Raw genomic sequence first — 11,338 nt, 5'->3', positions numbered from 1 at the left:
GATGCGCATGAAGGGCCCCTTCCTTGCCTTTGCCTCCAACTTTCAGGGGGAGGGGTCGCGAGTGATGTACAAACATTCCCAGTTTCTCTAAGACTCCGCCGTGCTGCCAGTGAACAAAACTGAAATGTTCTGATGGTCACTAATGAAGTTAAATGTATAATTGCCATAATAAATCTGGAAAACTTTATTCTCTGGGAGTGGAGGGGAGCAGAAACAGAGGAAACCCCCCTGGAATACATACTCTATAGGTGGACTTTCCATGTCACCGATAATTGTCATTTAAAGAAAGGATTTTGTATATGAGCGATTTTGCTTATTTGTGTCCCTCTCGTTCTACTAAACAGGACAGGGAACAACTTTTCAGGCAGAATTTGTGACACTGTCATGCTCATCAAGAACAGGATTTCAGAAGTTATGTTCCATTTTAGGGCCATGCCACCATAGTTATGGACAGAGCTAAAGATTCCACTGGGAGCTGAACAGCTGTAGATTGCTTCTTAATATTTTTATACACCTAGTGTGTTTTTGAAGGCCCTCTCTAGAAAGACATGATGGCACTATCGTTCAGTGGTTGGCAGTGTAACTTTATTGTGGCTAAGAATAATTACAGTCTATTTAGTCACAGTGGTAGGAGAGGCAAGTCAAGAGGAAACATTTGGATTCTACAGTGATAACAACTAGTTTTTCAGTATCTGCACATGTACAATCAGTAAGGTCTTGTCTGGCTATAATTTGTTTCTGAAAATCTGTTAGCTAAATCAGAGGTTCACTTAGAAATGGAGAGCTGCAGCACATTACATAAATTCAATTGTTCCAGGCCGTGTCTGATGGGCCATGAGTGTGTTACATGGAAGCACTAATTCACCTGTGACATAATGTTTTGCCCTGATCTTATTTATGTTGTGACAAGAAAAATCATCTGCATTTTCATCAGATCAGCAGCCAAGACTGAAGCAAACTATATTGGCAGTACACTGCCTTCCTGACACTTGGGGAGTTTGTAATTGGCTTCCTCTCTAAAGAGATTGTGCTGAGAGATCTTCTAATCATGTGCATGTTCACAGATTTATCATGGCAGGGACTAGAAACCACTTGCTATAAGTACTGTTCAGCCCTGTACAACACCTGAAGCTGTCTACAGCAGTGGGCTGTGTTAACTTCATTTATGTTGTTGGTTTCATTACATGGAGCTCTCAGCATATGGGACATATTTTTCTTATCCAAAACATTCTTTGTACACATATGACTGATTCCCAAACTCTGCTGAATAGCAATTTATTTGGCAGCTATTGGCTGCTTTTACCTGAGTGTGTTCTGTGGTACAACTTGCTGGGTGGAGCTGCTGTGCAGGAGATCACCATGAGGAGGCATTTGCAGGGCTTTCAGTTCTCACAGAGCTGAAGGAGCTGAAACCAAATCCCAATGCCAATATCAAACACTGGCTGCTTATAATGTCTTTGTATGTGTGAATCACTGCCTAGGATCAGCTGTTCCTTTTATTGCATTCCATCATCTCTTCTCTTCAGGAAAGGATGAAGAAAGTAGATGATAGCTGTATTTTAAAACAGAACAAAATGAAAAAAACCCGCAACAACTTCTTTTTCAATTGGATTTTTTCTTAAAAGATGCATGTAAAATTGAATTTGAGTCTGCATCTCTCTGCTGAGTTCAGTCCATCTCTGGGGTATGTAAGAGAGAGATGTAATTTAATGTAATTTTGGGAAAATCTCTTCACTTCCAGCAGTTTTGTGTCTGGAATCCCAATAACAGAATTGTAATATGATGAGCACTGCAACATGCACTCACTATAGAAATGTGATTTAAAGGAACATCCAGTGAATAATAGACTTGATGACTAGAATTCTGTTTTCATTGAGCTGCTGTAAATAAAGAGGCTTCTTCCCACCAGAATTGATCAAGGTGTCTGTAATGTGGAAAGGGTTTCAGGGAGCAGGTTTCATTCTATTGCTTGTGTTAGAGCAAAGAGCTGTCATTAAGAAGGTGACTAGACTGGGCAATTTGATTGCTATGAAATCAAATAAATAGCTCTTCTAATGGCAATATTTATTAAAATCACTAGTGGTCTAGTGAGAATAAATAGTTTAAAACAAATTCTTTATTGTGAACTCAAAATTACATTGCCTTTAAAACCCTTTATTTTTTAGTAATATGTTTGGAATGATTCACATCTGAACATTTTGGGTGTAGTTTTTTACGTTTTTAAGGTCTTTTATTTCTTTTTTGCTGAAACAAGAAGTACGAAGTTATTGTCTTCGTTGAAAGCTGATTCTTCTTACATAGATGCCCATACTTCTGCATGTCAAGAGCCAGGCTTGAGGAAAGCCTCACAGGCTGAGAATCTGGTTCTCTTCATTGTATTCTTTTGTTTTCAATTTTGTTTCAATTTTCCCACTGCTGATTCTTTCAGGAAGCAGACTGGACTGTTGCATGTAGAATATATAGGTACATTTGCTTAGAAGAAAATGAGCAATTCAGATGTAGAATTACTGGAAACCTGGATATGTCCTGGTAGCAATCTGATGTGAGTAAAGCTGATGATTTTCCTGAAGATAAGACAACTTACGAAAGTTATTTTTTAAGAACACTTCTTGTCAAAATACTCTCCTGCTGCCATAAGGAGTACTTCAGTTCTATCCTGTTTATATATCCCTAAACATTTTCTTAGAAAAAGGACCTAGAATTGATTCCAGGCCAATGCATCTGTTATTTAGAAGTTTTTTTCTACTTTTGTCTATGATGAACTTTGTTTTCAGAGTGTGTTCCCTTCTATCAGGTCTACTAAAAATGAAAGTTACTAGGAAATATTAAAGAAATGAAATTTTGGAAAAAAGATACATTGTAATTCTCACTGTCTCTCTCTAGAACCCAAACCTTTCCAGCTGCAGGAAAAATGTTAGCTTCTGCTGTAGGAATAGGAATGTATATTAAGGTTGTCATCCACTCTGGTCTCACAGACCAGAACATTCTGCTTGGTCCAGCAGAGTAATCTGTGTTTGTGTGTGTGAGAGGAGAAGAGAGCAGGAGAGGGTGAAATGTTGTTTGAGGCAAGTGAGAGAGGTCATTTGCAGACTTTTGAGCAGTGGTGATGCTGATATCCACAAGGTCTGCCTCTCCAGAGTGATGGAAATTTACATTATTATTTTTTTCTGATGAGCCCTGTGAACAATTAGGATATTTAATCTCTTTCCAGGAAGCTATATGCTTTAACTTCTAGTCTTCTTTATCTGGCATGCTTTAATTGTATCCCTCATAATCATCATAGCATACAGCAAAAGGGGAGGCTGGAAAATATGAAGATTCTAAGGAACTCAATGTTTAAAATCTCAGCATTTCCATAATACTTTAAAGTTTAACTGGTTTGATTTTGATAGATAAATAGTAGATTTTTTTGTTTGGCTTATACTGCGTAAGAAGCTGAACTGAATGAGAAGTGTGTGGCATCATTTTCTTCATTTACTCTTCCTTTGAGTAAATCCAGCTCAGTTGAAGCAACCTTTATGTAAAAAATATGTTCAGGGGAGAAGGGAGTTAAAATTTGAAAGTAGTATTTTAAACACTGAATAAAAGAAATCTAAGTTATGAAATTTGTGACTGTTTTCTATGTGGTTCTTTTTTTCTGCAGCAGAAAAGGATAGTTTAGACACTTCCTCTTGTCATGTTAATGATGTAAGGGTCTTGTAGGTCAGAAGAACTATCCCATTTAATTTTCTACTGATGATAAAATTATCAGTTTCTGGTAATGGGTGTGGACTAATGTGTAATTAGTAGTTTTTGAAACGTCTTTTCTCAAAACAATAAGCAAGATTTCCCACTGTGATAAATTTAAATACAGTATGTATTCATAAACCCACATTTATATACTTTGGAACAAGAAGAGAAACAGAAATTGGTGTTTGAGCTGGCCTCTATTTCTTGTTGACTCTAATCATTGTGATTAAAATTTGATGGAGAGTGTATAGCGCTATCAGTGATAATTACTATGTGAAAAACTCTCTTCTCCAGCCTAACCATGGAAAGAGATTTAGAGATAGTGTTTTTAGTTCTGGAATTCTGTAAATTTACCAAGAATTACAGCTAGAAGACCCTCCTGACACTATTTACTGTGTTCTTTGAGCTAAACAGAAGCAGAAGTAAATGGGTTTTTCTCTCTCTACAGATTGTTTGGAGATAACACTATTTTCCAGTTAGCAGAGAGTTTTGCTGTTTCTGAAAAAGAAATGTAACCAACAAGAGAGTAAAAGATGGTGTTTTTAACACAGAGCACTGAGAAGCATCTTTTGGTTCTCTGCACAAAGCCATAATTTATACCCCTTCTCATCAGAGAGGTTCAGAGTGGGGATGATAATTATTGGAGCTATGGCTGAACACCCAGTGGTTCCAGGCACATATTGCTCATCAACTTAGCCATGTCCAATTCCTGTGGGATGAACAGACAGTGCAGAAGTATTTTCATCACCTTACAGGAGAATTAGGCTGTTTAATCACGCAGTAACTTGATGGTGATCCTCAGAATGCTCATGGCAGACTTAAAATTCAGTCTTTTTACTCTCTCAGCCCCAGAGCAGTGCTCTCTGCAAAACACTGAGAATCAGCACTTTCTAATCAAATTATTATAAATAGAGCAAGCAAGTAAGATAAAAAGCAGCTAAATTCCAATACTCACCAGGCTGATAATGTTAAAAACAGGTGCAAGTTTCCAATAAGGAGTTGTATCTGGTCTCTTGGAGACATAACTCTACCTTGAAAATCTGTCACTTCAATCAGAAGCTAATCAAAGTGCCCGGTGTGCTGCTGAAAAGGTGTGTGTGAGCTGTAGAACCAAAGAGCTTGACTCTTCATTGTCTTATGTCACTACTCATACCTCTAGGCAGAGAAAGTACAATATCCTGGCAGAGGAAACATTGGAGGCCATTAATACCTAATGCAAACACGTATAAATAGCTAGAAGATGGGAGCTACTGTTTTTCAGGAATTCCTCACATTTCAACATATGTAACATAGGTGTTTTTCATGAACTGGAGCAAATAGTTGGCCTCTCTTGTGAAAGGGAAAAGTATGGAAAAGACAGGCCTAGAATGACTGGGTTGATTTGAAAGTTGATAGTTTAAATCTTATATATGTTGTGGTAAATGTAATAATATATGATTATGTGTTTATGCAAGCTATATTATTAGGACACCATAAAATCTAAGGAATATGTTATAAAGGCATCATTGCATGATTGAAGCAACTTACCTGATCAGAATGATCCTATCATTGTATGAACAAAATTAATGAGAATTTCTCTTTCAGTGTTTGCATGTGTGTGGAATATTTGTTTAAATAGAAGATTACTAACACAAAAATGTAAACTTCTGATAATCACCTTGGATCTATAACACTGTTTTTGAAGGTGTTTTTCTACTTTCCTAACTCGATGGGCAGCTTAACAAGGATCCATGCTCAGTCACCATCTGAAATATAAAAGGCTAATTCCCAGTATGTAAGACTGGTGTTTACAGCTTTTTCCAAACCTGTGAATCTAGATCAGTTTCCATCAATTTGGAGTGTTTGCATTGGAACAAGAACTTTGGTTTTGATCCAAATTTCATAGCATAAAATCCCCCAGAGACTGACAGTTTCACACATGGAGTGTGCCTTTGAAGTCCCTCCACGTGGAGCTGGCGCAGCTCCTGGGTGAATGGGCTGTGGCAGGAGCTGCCAGCTCTGTACTGGCCCACACAGGAGCTCACCTGCCAGAGCTCTGGCTTTCTGTGACTGGGTGAATGACACTGCTGGCTGTCCTTCTCTCTGCCCCTCCACTCACCCTCTCAGAGGGTGGAGGGCTGAGAGAAATGTTTGGACCGTGTAAGAAACTTGGGGAAAGCTGCTGGGGCAGTTTAGGGGAATGGCACTAATTAGTGGTGCTAACTGCTTGGTTGGAGTTGTTGTCTTTTACAATTAATGAATGCCTTGAAGACCTAGTTATTTGTGTTAATTTTGGTTTTTAATGGTGCTAAGGACATCTCTCTATGATTATATATGATTTATCAGTCTAATTTCGGTGGCTACTTTTTTTGTTTAAATCTTGGCCAACCCATGCTGTCATCCCTACTTGTAAGCCATTATCTCAGTGCTCTCAGACAGCCTGGCCAGGCCAGGGTGTTCCTTTGGCACTCTGGTTTCATGGCTTTCAGATGTTATCTGTTTTCACTGCACATTTTGGAGGCTGAATTGTTTATGCATACACTGTCTGTTTTTCAAAAAAGTAAAAGTAGTTCCTAGGCAACCTTAATGAATGGTAAGAACATGTTAGTTTGTTCATAATTGAGATGATTTTAGCTTATTTACTGTGATGTTTGGTTTATTGCAAGGGGCTTAGCTTATTGATAGTGAACTATGTAAATATGAGGATGAGAATAACAAAGCACCAGAGGATCACAGAATGGTTATCAGGATTTTTTTTAAAAAAATAATTTAAAGTTTTTTTATTGAATAGGTTTATACTGTGAAGATTTTAACACCAAAGAGTAACATTTAGAATACTTTGCTCTTTAGAAAACATGAATTACATAAGGTGAATCACAGTTTCCTAAATCCTTTCCTAGTGCATCTACAAAGAAACAGAAAAATGTATAGATATGTAAACATATCCATATAAACTTACCTGTATTCTCTTTACACATACAAAAACATCTGTATGAAATATGTTGTGTATTATAACTGCCATTATTTTTTTTTTCTCTGAAGTACAGTTTTGCATTTTGTGGTGTACCTTTATTAACAGCAGCTTGGACTACTAGGCTTATGAGGGAAATGCTGGTCATAATGACTGATGTTCTTAATTTTCTCCTCTGAAAGGGTCAGGATCACCCTGTCAGATGGTGCAGTCAGCAGTCATTAGATATTGAATTCATCTAATGCATGATGTCAATGTGTTGAAATGTTACTAAAATCAAAATACTAGCACGAATATATAAATCCTTTCACAAAAGTACTGACTGAAATACATGAGCTTCCTACAGGTAACCAGGGAGTGAGGTTCTATTTATGAACACATTTAATCAGTAAACTTAATATTTGAAAAGTCTGGGAAACAGAGTATGTTGCTGCCATTCCCAGTTTATATTCATTCCACAATATGTTCTCCTGACCTATCTGCAAGTATTTGGATGCATTTTCTGAAGGAAGAGCTGACACAGCCCAGCTGGAACAGTGCTGTAGCACTGAAGGAATGTAGAGTGCTTTAAATTATTGGTGAAAAATATACTTATTACCTCCCTGTTGTGGCATGTTAACTCTAAAACATAAGCACACATAAATCTTAGGGAGCAGACACTACCTTATAAACCTCTCTTTGGAAGTGCCAGCTACATGACTTTGTTCATATTTCAACACTGTTTATAGACATCACTATTCTGCATGCTTTTCAAGAACTGTTATTTTTTTGCAGTGTTTGAGTCTCTGTGCACAGGACTATAACCACAAGAAATTTACTTCAGCATTAGGGCAAGTCGACTGGAAACCATGACTGCTCTGGGTTAATTACATTAAGCCAAAAAAAAAGAGAATCCATACAGGAAAGTGTAGCTATGTGATATAATAACTCTTTATCACAGAATCAGCAACATTCTTGGTAGCTTGCCTTGTATCTGAGCAACGTGAGATGGCAGACTATACTTTGTTCTGATTTTTGTTTCAGAGCCAAAACACAGCATTCCTTCTCTCACAGAACTTACATTGTTTTCTTTCGCTTTTGCTTACCTGGAAGTTAAACTGTAGTGAGCTCTCCAGAACTGCATGTGGAGAAGCTGGCAGACCAAGAGTTATCTGACACATCTGGCAGGTCTCATTTTCACTGCAAGCTTGGATGTTTCACAAGTTCTAGAATATAAGAAAGTCACAGAGATGGGAGGAGGAACATGTGCTGCCTTACTGGGTAGATTATGTACAATGGCTTTCAAACCATGAAATGATGCTTTGCAGTCCAGGGTGGGAGTCTGCTTCTGTACACCAGACTACCGGTAGCACCCAAGGAGAGATTTGAATAGCTGGGGAAATTATCTTGCCACATTCTCCTGTGTTCACTATTCTGTGTCTGAAGCAGGGATGAAACAGGAATGGCTGTAGGTTGCTCCAGGAGCTGGAGTCTCATAGTGGTCAGCCTCTGGATGTTAGAACAATGCTCCTGGGCAGGCTGCTCCAGGGCAAAGCAGGACTTGGTTGTGCATTCCTTAAGCTTTCATCCCTAGACATCTTGATTAGGAGGCCTTCTGCAACCAGTTTACCACATTGGCTTTTTGAAAGGATGTTCCACTTTTTAGCAGTGATCACAACCCTTCTCTTTTGTTGTGATTTCTCTCTGATTATCTGTGTTTGTCTGCTTTTTATTCCTCATAGTGTTGCTGCCTTTGCACCTATGACCCTTTCTTACTGAGGGAGCTCTTAAAGGATTTGTCTATCTCTGTGTATTGTTTTGGTATCTCTCCTGCTTGTGTGCTCTGAACAAAGTAAAAACATAGAGTTTGTTTATTTGTTTGTTTTTAAGAGCTATTTGGAAGATCATTAGCATTGTAGAAAAGCTTACAATAATCAGGAAATGAAGGAGAAGGAAGAGCAGCAATTTAGAAGCAGATATTTTACCTAATTCTTTGCAGTATCAATTTTAAAAGCTTCTTAATTGTATTTTATTATTATAGTGCCCCAGTATCCTAAAGCAGCATTAAGGTCTGTTACTCAAAATACCTTCTGAAGTGCTCAGCATTTTCATCTGTATTATTGATGAGAAAAGAGTATAGATGAGTCCCAAATATAGGGTGGTTCAGGCTGAAAATTGGTAGCAAACCAGTGTCATGTATTTGTGTCCAGATGTATTAAATTAAGATTAAAAGAAAATGGCTTGGAGTGTTTTAGCTTGGTGGCAATGCCCTTTCCTGGAGATACAGTCTCTGCTATAAAGAGGTCACAGAGTTAAAGTCTGTAAAATAAAGTGACAAAAGTATTATTGAGCATTTTCCTTCCTGGTTTTAGTGATAGGTAGCTTGTTTGTAGTAGGGAAATTCATAATAAAAGCAAGAGTTCATCATAGTAGAATAGGATGTTATAATAGGAACTCATAGTTAAGAGTTTAGGACATCTTTTTGCTCATTGAGTCAGAACAGACAGTCCTGATCCAGAGGTTCAGCAAATCAGAAATTATTATGGCTTTTTTTTTCTCTCTTGACCATTTTTTCTTTTAACTTTGCTGGGATTTCAATGCTTACAATATTGGAGCCCCATTATCCCCAAGATTCATTTTGAGTCTTTCTTGCAAATGTTTGGGATTTGTTTGTTTAATTGATTTTGTTTTGTTTGGCTTTATTTTGGTGGAGTTGTGTTGTTTTGTGTTTTTTTAATTACATTCCTTTATCACCTGAAGTATGGCTTAGAAGAAAATAATCTGCTTTGAGGGAAGCCCTTAATTCTGTTTAGGTTAAGGGAAAGTGGTAAGATGAAAGTTAATTTGCCTTACTAGTGAAAGTTATAAGTCAGAATTGAAGTGCTGCTGCAGGCAAAACTGAATTCAGTAGAACAAAATTGGCAAAAACAAATAGCAACAGGATTTTATTTAAAACATTATTTTATTAAAAAAGTGGTGGAATTGGTCAAGAATAAAATATAAATGTAAAAAGAATTCATCATAAATGAAGAAAATTTCTAGAAAGAATACCTGCATGTTCAGACACCTGAATTCTGTCAATGGGTAATTCTCATGCAAGGGTTATATGAACATGAGTATTCCATGTTCCTTTTTCTTATGACCCCATGCAAAATAGTGTGAACCACTATCTGATGTATGTATTTCATGCTTTGTCTCTGGGATGCCACAATTACTGCCCAGAGCTCATGAATTTTTTAATTTGTCTTTGTTCATTTTAAATGCCGCTTTATGGAGAATGTGGGATATTCCTGAAGTAATTTTTTTTTTTTTTTTTTTAATGTGTTCAGCTTAGCAGTTGGCAGGTAACCATTTGGATTAGAGATACATCATGCTAGAAATACACATTTAGCCCAAGGGGATAGGAGTGAACAAAGAACTGAGATGGCTCAGTTACCACATCCAAAAGGCAATTCATATGGTAGCTTTTGTCTGAATATTTTCACATGGTGAATAAATGCTTACAAATCCAGAGTTCTTCTCAAATACAGTGGGAGGACATAGAGATGGCAACTGAGGAACAAGAGTATTTGAAATGTATGAAAGGTTACAGGAAGGGTTTGGAAGATGTTACCTAAGGGGAATCAACACCCTGCCCCTAGGGAGGGCAGGCTCACCCTTCCAACTCCATGACTTTGAGTAGACAAACAAAACCCAACAGTTTCCAAGAGCCACAGGCAGGACTTGTTTGTTTTTTGAATCTGACTACTAAAACTCTCAACTGGGGGAGGTGAATGTGAAAGTTCTATCATTAATTAGCTTGGACTGGGGCGTTCCTGAGGTCTGGTGAGCCCTGTCATGCTCCATGAAGAGTCCCAGCTGGTGAAATGTCTGGATGGAGGATTTTCTTTTGCAAGGGATAAAAGAGTGTTCTAGAGGCTTAAAATGTAGCAGAGCAAGTTGGTTCATGTTGTTTGGTTGAAAAAGGAATGGCAATGATAAGACCCAGTGTTATCACATCCACCCTACCTGATGTAGCTGTGGAAAAGTGGGAGAGGGAGCTAAGTTGTAATGAGCTCACCAAGGTGCATCCACAGGCCTTGCTTTAGGAGAAGGACAGAAAGGAAAACAAGAGAGGAACTTGGTGGGGGCCTGTTCTAATAGTGAAAATACAAGGAAGTATAAATTAGTCATAACTAGGATTCATTAAAGAGAGTAACTGTTGTCTTCTTCAGAAAAATGGAAGTACTACTTCAGGGTTAAATTTTCTGGCTCATGAGAGGCTTGAATGAGTGGAACTCCAGCTGGATGGATTGCATTTAAGAAAAGAGTAACTGCTGGCTCCGGACAGCTAAGGTGCATATTTTGTGTGAGGTCTTATCCATTGACATTAACAAAAAGGTTTCCTTTAGCTTTGGATCATATAAATCCTTGTGTCCTGAAAGGAAACATAAACAATTATAATGGATTCAGAAATGGCTCACAGACATCATGTAAACTAATGTGAAAAGGATGTTAGCAGTGTGATTAGCTACTGGGAACTGTGTTATCAGCCATTATTTCAGCGATGGTCAGTGGCAGATTAAAATCGCAGTGGAATTTTCCTTTCTTTAGGCAGCACTTGCAGCATGTTTGTCCCCTTTTTAAAAGGTTTCTTTCAATGAATATGTTACAGTTCTTGGCAACAAAGTAGTGATCTTT

General features: G+C 37.8%; 1 protein-coding gene across 7 annotated transcripts in view; it reads left to right on the top strand.

The window, feature by feature from the left end:
- The window catches only part of LOC111933216 (uncharacterized), a 211,215-nt gene that overhangs the window by 35,323 nt on the left and 164,554 nt on the right, over positions 1-11,338 (top strand). The window lies entirely within an intron of this gene.

The sequence above is a fragment of the Cyanistes caeruleus genome, chromosome 10 (assembly GCF_971803275.1).
Source record: "Cyanistes caeruleus chromosome 10, bCyaCae1.hap1.1, whole genome shotgun sequence".
NCBI classification, from domain to species: domain Eukaryota; kingdom Metazoa; phylum Chordata; class Aves; order Passeriformes; family Paridae; genus Cyanistes; species Cyanistes caeruleus.
This window is presented reverse-complemented; position numbering and strand designations above follow the sequence as displayed.